Source organism: Corapipo altera, unplaced genomic scaffold, assembly GCF_003945725.1.
Source record: "Corapipo altera isolate COAL_440 unplaced genomic scaffold, ASM394572v1 100, whole genome shotgun sequence".
Taxonomy (NCBI): domain Eukaryota; kingdom Metazoa; phylum Chordata; class Aves; order Passeriformes; family Pipridae; genus Corapipo; species Corapipo altera.
The window spans coordinates 1,716,032-1,728,739 of record NW_020884952.1 but is presented as its reverse complement, the minus strand read 5'-3'; the positions used below and the strand labels follow the sequence as shown (position 1 = coordinate 1,728,739).

The window sequence follows — 12,708 nt, the reverse complement described above, 5'->3', positions numbered from 1 at the left end:
AATATTGGATGTTGCATGTGTCCTGTACTGTTGAATTAAAATTAATTTAATCACCATACTTAGTCACTTTTCATTATGAACTCTGCTCCTTCTGTGCCTGAGTGCTGGAAGATAATGTAATAATTACTCTAATTTTCTTTCAGAAATTCTCAAGTGCTTAGATTTCAAAAGCAAAGGTTGTCGCCGCTGAACTGATATGTGTACAACTAAGAATAGTGAGCATCACATAGTCCGTCACTGTATCAGTCTTTAACTAGTCACACTTTGAAATCAAGGGAACGGAAAATTCTTATTGCATCTTGAAGGCAAGGAAGAAAAATGTCGAGCTCTTTTGAGATCGTAAGTTCTGCGAGACATTTTCATTGTTGATTTAAAAAAATGGACAAATAGGAACAAAATTAGATGAATGCCCAAGTTCAAAGACAAAGCTGAGCAACAGAAGTTTTATTAAAAGTAAAAAATCAGAACCAACTGGACTCTGTCTGAGAGAAAGTGTTTCAAAGTCAGACGCTGCCTTTGGTGATTTGAATGCCCCATAGATACTATTAGATTCAAGGAAATTTATATTTGAACTCACACTGCAGCTTTGGATTGCTTGACAACCATGTTAGTTTAGAGTGATCCTATGTCCCTGCTTTTTTTAATGTTATATAGTAGGCCAGTTTTTTTGCTTTTTGTAATCAGCCTTCTATTCACTTCAGTGACATTTCCTAGATTTAATCTGAAATAAGTAACATGAAATTTAGGCGTGAATCACTCATTTGTTGTGTTTGAAAAGATATTTGTTCTATATGCTTACAGCTACTGTTCATACCGAAGTTCTTGAAGGTGTAAACTCCATCTGTAATCATAAGGTGTGTTTCAGGTAGGTTCAGCTTTTATTTCTATTATTTCTATGATGTTTTATTTCTTTCTATTCCATAAACAGAACACTTTGCTGTTTACTCTCTGGTCCTGCTTTCCAATTTACAAAGGCACAAGTATTTGAGGTTTTGAGGAATCATTTGTAGAATTCTTGCAGCATGACATTATGAACAAAAGTTACCTTTGTAACTTCAGTGTTTGAATTTAAAATTGTACAGAATTCTTTAAACATCTAAAAATAATTTTCTGATTATTATTTGTCCTTGCTAGATTTTCAAAATTTTATTTTCCCTGTGTGATGTTGCTTTAAGAGACTTACACTCTGTGTATGTGTGTCAGAGAGAGAGGGAGAATTGGATTGTTAGTGTTTTCCTATCACAAGGTACCTGAAGTTATTTTTACAAGGCTTTATTTAAATGCTTAAAGCTTTTTTTTTTCCCCCACATGATTGTGGGAAAGCATATTTGAATATTAACAAGACAAACACACAACAATAAGAGGTAAATTTGTGAGCATGGATGATCAGATTTGCTTTCAGTCAGAAAAATGTCTGTATTATGCAGCTAAGAATGGTCGAGAAGCAAAGCCTTCCTCAAAATATATTTGAGTTTAACAGTCAACATGACATTTACAGTAGATTATAGGTGATGGAAATACAGAAGCACATATAAGAGATACTTCTGTATGTATACACATATTTTATATATATATATATATATACACACACATATAACTGTTTTAATTTGTTCAAATAACGAAGAAACAGATAGACTGTAAGATATAATTGTCAGGCTGACCTTTCTCCTTTCTTGACCTCAGTTTACATCTTACTGGACTTGTAATTCAAGTTAGTACTATAACATCACTACTGTTCTAGTTTTATATGAGGCAAATTAAGGAACTATCATACAAAAGGGGAGCTTTGTGGTTTAGCACGAAAATGCAACCATGCCAAAGTGAAGTTGTAATGAGTTGTATCATTGATTTTTATATATCTTCCATCAGTGTTTATGGAATGCCTATTTTGCCTCCCTGAATTAGAAGGCTGAAACCAATGAAATGTGGCCTGATGACTGCCTGCAGAGGAATCTGGCCCATACTTGGCATCTGAAATCTGTGAGGGTCCCCTTGGTTTCCCTTGTCACTCCAGGATTCCCGTGAAGAAACCGAAATCCTCCAAATCCCTCGATGACCGTGGTCATTTATTGAAATGGAAACCGCTCCTCTGCCTCCAGCATTTTCTGGGCCGTGAAGCTTTTACAGTTCTGTGAAGGAGCTAATCCAGCTCCCTGCATTGCTCCAGGGCCCCCTGAGGCTAGATTAGCTGTTGGGGATGAAATGTTGGGTGTATATGACTGGAATCTCCTCAGTTGTGAGTGCATCAGTGTAGTGGTGATGCATGCCTTGCACCACAGCCTTTCCTTTCTCTGTTGGCACTCCCTTCATAGAACAGCAAAACACAGGAGCTTCTGGACATCTGGAAACTCTCCAATCTAAGAAATAACCAGCTGAGCAGGCTCCTGTTCACCTTGACATCTTTAAAAATGGTTGATGAGTCCCATGCAAGCAGTCTGCGGATGGAAGGGAACCACTCAATGACTCAAGTTAGTCAAACTTAAAATATTAAAGGTGAATAAGAAAACTTGGTAAAGCAACTTTTCACCTATGTCTTTTATAGACTTAAAAAATTTAAATGTCTTACTTTGTTCCTGGAGGAGATAAGGAAATCACTCTTCCTGCCCGTCTCCTCCCCCTTATTATTACTATTATTATTTTAATCTTCTATGTTTAGATCACGTGCCTATGTTCATTTCTCTTTGTCAAAATAAAGAGATAATATTTTCTACTAATATATTTACGTATTTATATGTTTATCTCCTTTAAATAAACAAAAGCAAAACAGTATTCTAAAGTGCTAAGGAAATGAATTCTGAATACTCTGTCCCCATTCCAAAAAAAATTAACAATTTTCAGATCTGCCTGGAAACACTATTAATTAGGATCTGTTTCTTTGTAAGATCCAATAATATGCATTTCCTTTTCATCCTTCAATTTCAGATTGATAATTATTAGGGTTTGCCAGTCACCTCTATCAACTTCATATCAGTTCCTTTCCAGCAGGAATCCAAGCTAGTCCCTGGGGACTATGTGAAATTTCCTGTATTGCATTTGTGCAAGCAGAAGATGGTGACATTTTTAAAACTTGAATGAATATTCTGCTTGCTACAAGGTAGAAAACAACGACATAAATTTACATACTTCAGTATGTAACCTTGGGTCTCATTGTGAATGCATTGGAAACAATGCCATAGGATTTTTTTGCATGGGATTTGCAATAGTGGGAAAACAGACAGAATGGGTACCTGAACACAACTTTGAACTCATTATGTGAAACAGATGGTAAGCTGACAATTTAGAGGTATGTGTTTAGTGGAAAGAAACAAAAAGAAACAGGGCAAACTTATATGATTATTTCAAATTATTTTAGGGTACTGGTTCATTTTGATCAAAAAAAAAAAAAAATCTGCATTATTTTCTTGCTAGCGGTGTGGAGTCTATTGACCTTTGGGTGTATATAAATCTCCACTGTTTCAAGACTCCATGGATTCCACAGGGGAAAGTTCTCTCCCATGACCACTTTATCAAGGCAGCTGAACTTCTGTTCTTTCTACCAGTAAAACCATAAGGCAATACCTAGTGAAACAGGATGCTAACTAAGTAAGGATCTTGAGACATTTTAATTTTTTTTGCACATTAAAATTACTATTGATTCTGAGTCACAGTGTTGTGACTCATTCTGAAAGTTAGACATGTCCCCAAGACGTTGCTGCATCAGAGGCTCATATTGAAATTAGTATTAGGGTTGCTTGGCTTTCTGGGGGGAGAATGGGGTAGGGTGGTGAGGTGATGGGAGTAGTGTTGGTTTTGGTTTTGCTTTTTATCCTTTTTATGTTAAAATGTGGGGAAGGGAGAAGTGAAAAAACAATATTTACTAGAGAGTATTATTTTTCTTCAGCTACTTAAATGCTTAAGTTGACACTTTAATAATAAACTAGATGTTCTCTGGTGTTATACTGTGCTTACTAATGCTCACTTCCTTTTTCTACCCTTTACTTGGGTAATTCCTACTGGGAATAATTATTAGTAGTTCTCTAAAAAATTAGCCCAGTGTTCATCACTGGTTAAAAAGCAGATAGAATATTAGGTATTACTAGCAGAGGAATTTAAAGAAAATCAGGAAAATAACACGTACTGCTGGATCAATTAGTTTGTAAAGTTGTGTCATTTGGTAAATTTAAATTTTGAATACTGCATGCAATTTTGTTTGATTAATTTAAGAAAAGAACCTAGCAAAACTGGAAAGTCCTTGATTGATCAAAAGCATGGAATATCTTTCATATGGACTGTAAGGTGAACCATAATGAATTACATTTTTGGAGCTTGGAGAAGAGGTAGGAGACAAGGCAGAAAGATATGCAAATGTGTAAACTGATATACTGACTAAAATTTGTAGCTTGTAAATAAATTTCTAGTTAATGGAAGAAATTGATTTTTGCACTATTTATATTTGTGGAACCCATTATCACAGAACATTGTAGAGAACAAATATGTAGAGGGATTAGGTAGATTTATGGACTATGCTTCCTGAATTTCCTACTAAACCTGGTGGTCCAGGTACAACTTCAAGGTTCTGTAAGTCTCTAGATTCTTAAAGCATAACGTTGTATGTTCACTACGTTCTTCGATTCCTTCAGGAAAGTACATTGGAATAGGCAGACCTAGACTTAGTAAGTTTGCTCATACATTCTGACAGGATGATGATATAATATTCCAAATATTTTGGATTTATAGTATCTGGCAAATGTTAATATACTTCAGAGACTTCTATGCCTGTTTTGAAAAGACTGGAAATAGATGCAGAAAAAAGATATCGTGGGATGTATCTATTTTAGTGTTATTTTATAAAATAGATGATGTTTCTTTATAATATTTTTTGCCTTCTGCTTCTTTTAAAAAAAAATGTTACTTTGTATTTCTGAATGTTTGCAAATATTTAGGTAAAATGCTACATAAACACAATAAGGGAACAAACAATGTCAGCCTCTCTATTTCCATTCACGCTATTCATGTTTATTTTATTAGAGACATCTATGATTTGTTGATACCCTCTGAACATTTCATTTCTTAGGGGAAGCATAGTTTTAGAGCAAGAAGCCTCTAGAGCCAGCAAGCAGGCGGCGGAAATGAGTGGGCTGATATTGAGAAAAGCGCTGTTGATTGACATGATGTATTGGTTTAGAGTATATTAACTTATCTCACACTTTAAAGAGTCAAAATTAACTTAGGGACGTGTTTAGAATCCTAACACCTCAACAGATGGAAAGCTCCCTTCCTTCCTCCTCCTCCAAAATCACCTGGCAAAGAGCGAGCCAAGGCTGAAAAGGTGTTTTAGAGAAACATAGTTCATTCCGCAAATTATTTTTTTACGCTTCTCAGAATAGTCTCCAGCTTACCACAAACCAGAAAGCATCTTCATAGCTTTTCTTGCTTCCTCATAAAAAAAGAAAAAAAAAAAAAGGAAAAAAAGATCAGGAGTAGAGTTTATTTTAATTGCAGTGCGTACAGTATGTCATGGTCTAGTGCGTCAAGCGTTGCTATTTTGTGTCTGTGCTTAATTCCAACTTTAGACGGACATACATCATAACTGTAAACACCTGCCTGGCGTCATTAAGGATAGTAAAAATATCCCATTGTGGGAGGATCATAAGCTGTGTTTTAGGCAGTTTGTGTGTGATCTCTGACAAGAACATACCGTGCTACATCTTTCTCGCTGTCTGTATTCTCCCTTGGATGAGAAATACGCAATTCTGGCTCTGTCCTTGGCCCCGGCGTGCACACAAATACACACACACACGCACAGCATTCCAGCAGAACATTGAGTAATTTAAAATAATTTTACAATAGTCAGACTTTTTATAGAAAAATGAAACTAAATTTAAAACCCCACGAGATTAGCTTTAGGCCTTAATATACACAGCGAGTTTAGGGGTCATTTATAATCATTGAGTTGCTGCCATATGTTTAAGGAAGATTAATTAGAGAAAAAAAAAAAGCCAGGGTAGTTCTGCTTTCATTAAAAGAAAAAAATAAAAATAATAAAAAAAAAAAGATGAGGTTAGTGCTTAAAAAAGGATAGAAGTTTTCACATACGGATCCAAACATGAGTAACTTGCAAACAGTCCTATCATCTGTCAAGCCAACTACCACATCAAATTCATAAATAGCAGTGTGTAAAAAGGAAACTAGGAAAGCTAAATTCCACTTTAAAGCAGCAGAGAAATAGGAGTTTTTCAAATAAAGCTGAATGCTGCTGGTCAATATTATTAAAACTCTTCACAAGCTTTGGGTTTAATTTTTGGTTTGTATTATTTTCCAGAACATTTCCCATCTATTGCAACTATTTGCAAACAGATAAACTGAGGGAAAGTCCTGACTCCTTTTGGTTTTAGGACAATGTGAGCACGTCACATATTGTAATGCAAGGACTTAAGTACCAGTATGGCTTAATTCTGGCCCACAATTTTCTCTCCTTGAAGGTCAAAGAAATGTACAGTACTTGCTTTTATTATCATTAAAGTTAGCCCATTAGGAAAGAGCTGTCTACAGTGGAATAATCCAAACACTCCTTACTCTTTAATTACCAAACTACTGAACTACTGAAATATTAATTTTAAAAATAAATAAGAAAACAGATCAAAGATGAGATAACCTCATTTGAATTTTTGTGTTTTTCACTTGCATGCAGGACTGATGGACACAAACCCAGCTTGTCCTGGAGCTCCTATTTACAGTTGCTCATCAGCTTTCGTGTCATCTTGGTCACGTGGGTCTTTGATTCTAGCCCACACCTATTTCTGCTCAGGACACCATTCCTGCTGCTAGAAAAGTCATAGCTCCCACTGTTTTCTATAGAACAACACTGACCATTTGAGACAAAATGACGTGGATGCTCGTAAGAGGTGTATTGGCATAGCAGATGTGATAATTGGGATACACAGACTCTCAGCATCTCTGTCTTCCACTTGCTCCTTTCTAGATGGGCATTAGTGTCTTTCTGAAGTCTCATCCACAAAGTGATCACTTCCTCAGAAAACAGGAAGCAGAGTGGTGGGTATTTTCATTTCCCAAATTACATGGCTCATGTAATCAAATGCTAAATGGTTTTGAAATTTGGCCAATGTCTTGCATTTACTGTGAACAGTATGGAAAATAATTTTGAAGACAGAAGCCTCCCTTTTTAATCTACTGTATTACTGTGTTAGCATGCAGCTCTTGGAATTTTGCCGTTGGTCATATTAACTCTAGCAATACATATAACATTTTTTGGCTGAGATTTCTTGGTACACAACCAACAAAAAAGATAGCTTTGAGTAGGGTGCAGGATTTTTTTGTGATTTTGCTTTTAAGTCTTTCTGTGTATGTGTGCACATGTTTCTATATAAAAGTTTATACAGCTATATATTAGTGCATAACGAAACAAAGTTTAAAACCCTTCACCTGAAATATAGCACTGGCTGATGGACCCTAAGGAAGCAGGACCCATGGGATGCCTTATTCCAGCGACATACAGATTGGGTCAGCTCTCTTGTTTCCATAACACCTACAACGTTTCCAGTCCAGAAAGCTGACAGCTGTCCTGACCTATAAGTTACTGATACATTCAGACGCTGTACTGGAGGTTGGTTTCTTGCAGGTGTTTCAGCTGTTCTGGAGCATGTGAAGCATTCTAATGTTTGCATAAAAACTTCTAAGCCATCCACTTTTCACCAGAATTATCCCTTGCATAGAGTGGCTACCACCTCCAATTGAAATTACACCTTCAACTAAACGGAAGGTGTTGCTAAATCTTTGCTGCATTTATTTACAGATGAACCAGCAGAGAGTGGTACACCAGCAAAAACTGAGACGTGACAAAGGAGCAGGTACCCCTGCTTTCACTGAGAAAAAATAGAAGGCTTAATTGAAATTTATGACTTGATAATTCTGCCAGTTACATTTGCTTTGCATAATAAAATTCCATGAGAGACGACAAGGGAGTCAGTCTCATGTATGTCTAGGGAATGAGCACAGACAACTGAGAAACTTCATTGGTAACTGAATCTGCCAGTAGTGACTGCTCTGGTGTGTCTATGATGAGGTCATGCATTTGTATCTTTAGAGATATGATATTAAAATATTAGTTTCATAGGTCAAATATGAGACTTGATTGTTCTTAAATGGTAATTCCTTGAGAATGCAGAACATAGTAGACCCTCTAAGTCTCAAAAAATATGAAAGAAGATAAGTCTGAGGGAAAGACTTTTTGAATGGTCCAGTGGCCCATTTTATATAGACAGCAGTAGTAGTAGAGGATTTGGCTCAGCTGTTTTTTTCAGTGAATGATAGAAATGTATTATTCAGTAGAGAATTATGTCAGGTAAATTTTTACCAAGAAAAATCCTTCTACTTTCAAAAAGAACCTGAAGACTATCTGAGACCTTTTCAGGTATATCTGTAAATAACCAAAGGCTTCCTTTTTTTTTTTTTTTACCATTATGTCAAAAGAAGCCCAGAAGCCGATATAGAGCAGCAATTTTCAGTATATGATTAATATTAAATTATTTTGATAGATTTGTGTTGTGATGTTTGTTTGTCTGTTTTAACAGGACTGCTTTTATGGAGAAGGAATTATTTTCTAGCTTTTTCTCACTCTGTTTTACTTTTTTCTAGTCCTGCTTTATTCTCTATGTCCTAACAACAGCTGAGATACTATTCTAGGGCCTAAGTGCCCTAAGTTCTTCTGAAAGCTAACAAGAGATGAGAGCACTCAAATTTTTATAGAACCTGGGTTTGGTTATTTTAATGTTCTTTGCTCAGCCCCCATTCACTTCTTAATGTGAGTCACGCTCTTAAAAGTATTCTTATAACACCTTTGGTTCCCACCTCAACTCCCCTTTCCAGTCTATCAGTTAAAAACTGGAAGACAAATAAATTTTGGCTTCAGCATCCAGCCAGTAAATCTGCAAAGCTGAAGAAATAGGAAGGTAGCTCTAGGGAGATATTCTGTTTTCTAGGTATCTAATCCTATTTGTTCCTTGAGGACTAAACCCAGGGATGTTCTATCAAAATAGGTTTCCTTTGTTGCCTTTGCACACTGTTAAATGCCTTCTGGGGGCGTGAAGACCTGAGAAATGGAGGTGTCTGTCATTTTTGATTTAGTTTGTGATTAGTGTCTTAGAGGACATGAGGAGTTACAGTAGGAAGGAACATGATTCAGACCACATAGCAACCAGTTCTCAAAGGCTAGATTTGTTTATTTATTTATATTAAAATATAGAGATATCTAAAAGGCAAAAAGAACAGGAGATGATAATAGGGTGTTAAACACGCTTTAATCAACCTTTTTGTACAAATATCTTGTCCAGAGACCTCACTCAGAGACTGAGTAGGGCCTGCAAAGAAATCTGATGGAAGTAGGAATGCTAATAGACTCTTACATTAGGTCTTATTGAAATGCACACTTTGTAAGTTATGTTTCATGATGCTTTAGCTTAGTTTAGGACAAAATAAATCGATCAAACACAGAAGAATTAAAAAGAGTAATTATAGAAGAGAACCTAAAAAACCAGTTAACTTTTCAGCTCAGAGTCAAAATTTACAAGAGGGTAGAGAATTAGACCAATTTAGTTACCTTTAAAGTAACAAAATTAGGGTAAAAGCTGTGTGCCATCTTTGTATTGAGATTTATAATGGAGATTAGATGATGGAAGAGGCTCCTCCCAAAGGCAGCACACAGCTGCTGTTAATCTGGTGTTCATGTGAGGTTCATGCTCATTATTGCAAGATTTTTGTTTCTTTATGATTTAATATTTAGACCTTGTATTTATTCCATGTAAGCTGGCTACCTGTAAATCCTGAGATGTTAAGCACAACTAATAAAATGTCAGTATTAATATTCTTTTCTTAAGGTTATTAAAGTTATACAGCAAGTACATTGTTTTTCTATTGAATTATTTTACTTTTTGTACAACGTTTTAGTATTTTAACACCAATCATTTGAAATAATTTATCTAAAGCAAATTGTTTTGATTTTTGTTTTCTGGTTCATATACAGAAGCCATCAGCTTAGAAATCCACTGTAACAATGTCGTACATCTTTTATTTTCTCTTTTTACGATATGGTAAATTTTTCTTATCATATGGTAGACACACTTCTTATTGGTTTGTTAAAGTGCTCTCTCTCTTAATGTTTAGAGTCTGAAAACAAGCATTTAAGGTATGAGGGCAACCTTGAGCAAAGAGGTAAGAACAAGTTTATTCATATTTCATAATATTTTTCATTACTAATACTGTTATGCATTTAAGAAATCTATTCAAATACTTTATGTATATGAAAAAAATCTCACCAAAATGGAACATTATAATAATAAGTGGATTTTTCAAGAGAGTACTTAAAGTAGGGTGGGAAATTTCACCAGAGTTTATTCAGACACTGAAGAAAAGCAGTCTCAAACAATTATTGCACTTGAAATGAGAAGATGATTCTATTATTCTGCCCAGTCTCGGGTAGTTTACTTTCTTTGGCAAAGGAAAACAAAGAGTTTACTCTTCACTTACGCTAAAGCAACTGAGAAGTGTCCCTTGCTTTGGGAAGTATTTTATATTAGTCATAAGAGTTAGAAATGTTTTGCCAGTCATTTGGTGAAATTGGTTTATCTTGGCCTTTGGTTACTGTAAAATAGATTTAATCCATGAGGATTAAACTGTATCTTTTAGGTGAAAGTAAGAAATGAATTGAAGGTTATGTCCTGCTGCTTTGGAGCTGAAGTCCCACCTTCTTCTATGCGAGTTGGCTTGCTGCACCGCAATGGAAACAAGATGAGTGGAGCTCTGGCTGATCCTTGACTGGCTTAGCCAGCTTGGATGTGGACCCCAGGAGCTTTCTGAACTCCTGGCAGCAGGAGCTTCTGCTGCTCTGTTGTACATGTGCCTGTATTGCTCCTCAAGCAATACAATGGATGCCCAAGTCTCACTTTTCATGAGTTTGGGAACCTTCAGTGTGCACAATGTATGCAGCCAGTAGCAGGTCATTCAGCAAGACAGAACTATCATGCAGGGGATAAAAGGTCAACAAACAATGATTTTTTTTTTTTTTTTTTAGCAAGCAGCCCTGTCTAGCAAAGAAAAAGACTGCATTCTAAGAACAAGTAATTTTTTTCTCAGTTTTTTCTTTCTGGTAGGGTTAGATGAGACTTGGGAAATGTTCAGATTTGTACAGCAAAATAAATCTATTCTACACTGAATACTCTGGAGTAATCAAAATCCAGTGTGTGATAGTCACCCTCACCTAAGGTAGTCAAATGGAGTTTAATTTTAAGGAAAACTTTAAAAACCTATTATTAGTAGTAGTCTTTTAAACTCTGGCTATAAGGAAACTTACTTATAGTGGATCATGTGGTCTAAAGCAATTGTTTTGGCAGAAGAGAGGAGGCAGAACTGTTTGTGGGGATAAAAATGAGATTGTGAGGATAGGAGAGAGGAAAATTCATGTCAGTTCAGCTTTTAAAGCCGTGTATTGTGGAATTATCTTCCACATGCAAGCCATCAAATAAAGCCTAAGTGTCCAATTATCTCAGTATACTTCTGTCTTCCATATGACTTTCAGTTTTTGTGTTGGGCCTTAAATCTCTCAAAGCCTCAGCTATCTCTTCAGTGAAGGTGTTTATAGATGGCTGTAAGAGAGTGTTAGGTGCTTGAATTAAGTGTCGAAATGAAACAGCTGAGTTCTTGTAAACTCTGTGCAGTCACTGCTAAACCACCAGGCAAAGACCTTCTAACAGGCCTGAGCTCTTTTTCCTCACCCCCAAACCCAGTTAATGCCATATCTTCCTGTGCAGCTCAGTGCCTGAGCCTGGGTGTGATTCCCAGACTAACAATTCTTCTACCTGTTCCTGCCTCAGTCCTCAGTCTGGAAGGGGTGGCAGCCCATCTCTGCTGGGTGGTTGGCTGTGTGCTAGTCACCTGGCATATCAGAATTGACAATGGGTTGGGTGGGTTTTTTTGTTGTTATTATTTTTCTCTATGAATGCAAGCTTTTCCATATTATCAGGAAAGTGAAACTTGGAACAATTCCTTGAAAAGTCTATATGCCATTTTAAATCTTAATTTCCTGGTGGTTTGTATTACTAAGCAGAGACAGCACTTTTACAGACAGCACTTCTTTTGCTCTTTTACATGTACTTTGATTACTATTTACAACAGATGAGAACTTTGTTTTTTAATGAAGTGAATGACATTTATTAACTACCCCATGACTAGTTCAAAATAAATCAGCCAAGTCTGAACAAAATAAAAATAATTAATCTACAGAGATGGTTGTCTTCTGTGAATCATCTAATGCCACCTACCTTGGTGTTTCAGGAACCATTAGTGAGGATTTTTCACTTTGTGACATGGCACAGTGAGGGCAGATATGTCCAATTATTCCTTTTCCCAGTAGACAAAGTATTCTAATTAGTTTTTAGGAAACAGAAAAGGGTCTCTGATAAAGAATCATAGGAATGAACTCCTGACTTTCTCCCTTTGTATGTCATACTGCACATACAAATACATAGTGATCTTTCAGAAAACACTGGAAGAAAACATACATCTGTAATAGCCTAATTAAATTTTATTCTGAATTATGAACAAGGTCTCTGTTTACAATAGAAAAAAAAATCTTTATTAAAAGAAAGACATCAACTTATCTCTAAAAACAACTTCTTTTTAGGGAAAGAATGTATAATCAGAGACTTTTGAAGTTCT

At 35.9% G+C, this 12,708-nt stretch overlaps 1 long non-coding RNA gene across 1 annotated transcript in view; it reads left to right on the top strand.

The window, feature by feature from the left end:
• The first annotated feature begins 243 nt into the window (after window positions 1-243).
• The window catches only part of LOC113956622, a 113,205-nt gene continuing 100,740 nt past the window's right edge, over window positions 244-12,708 (top strand). Inside the window, exons 1-2 of the long non-coding RNA XR_003530906.1 lie at window positions 244-339; window positions 802-854. This is a non-coding gene — a long non-coding RNA (uncharacterized LOC113956622). The remainder of the gene's footprint in view (window positions 340-801; window positions 855-12,708) is intronic.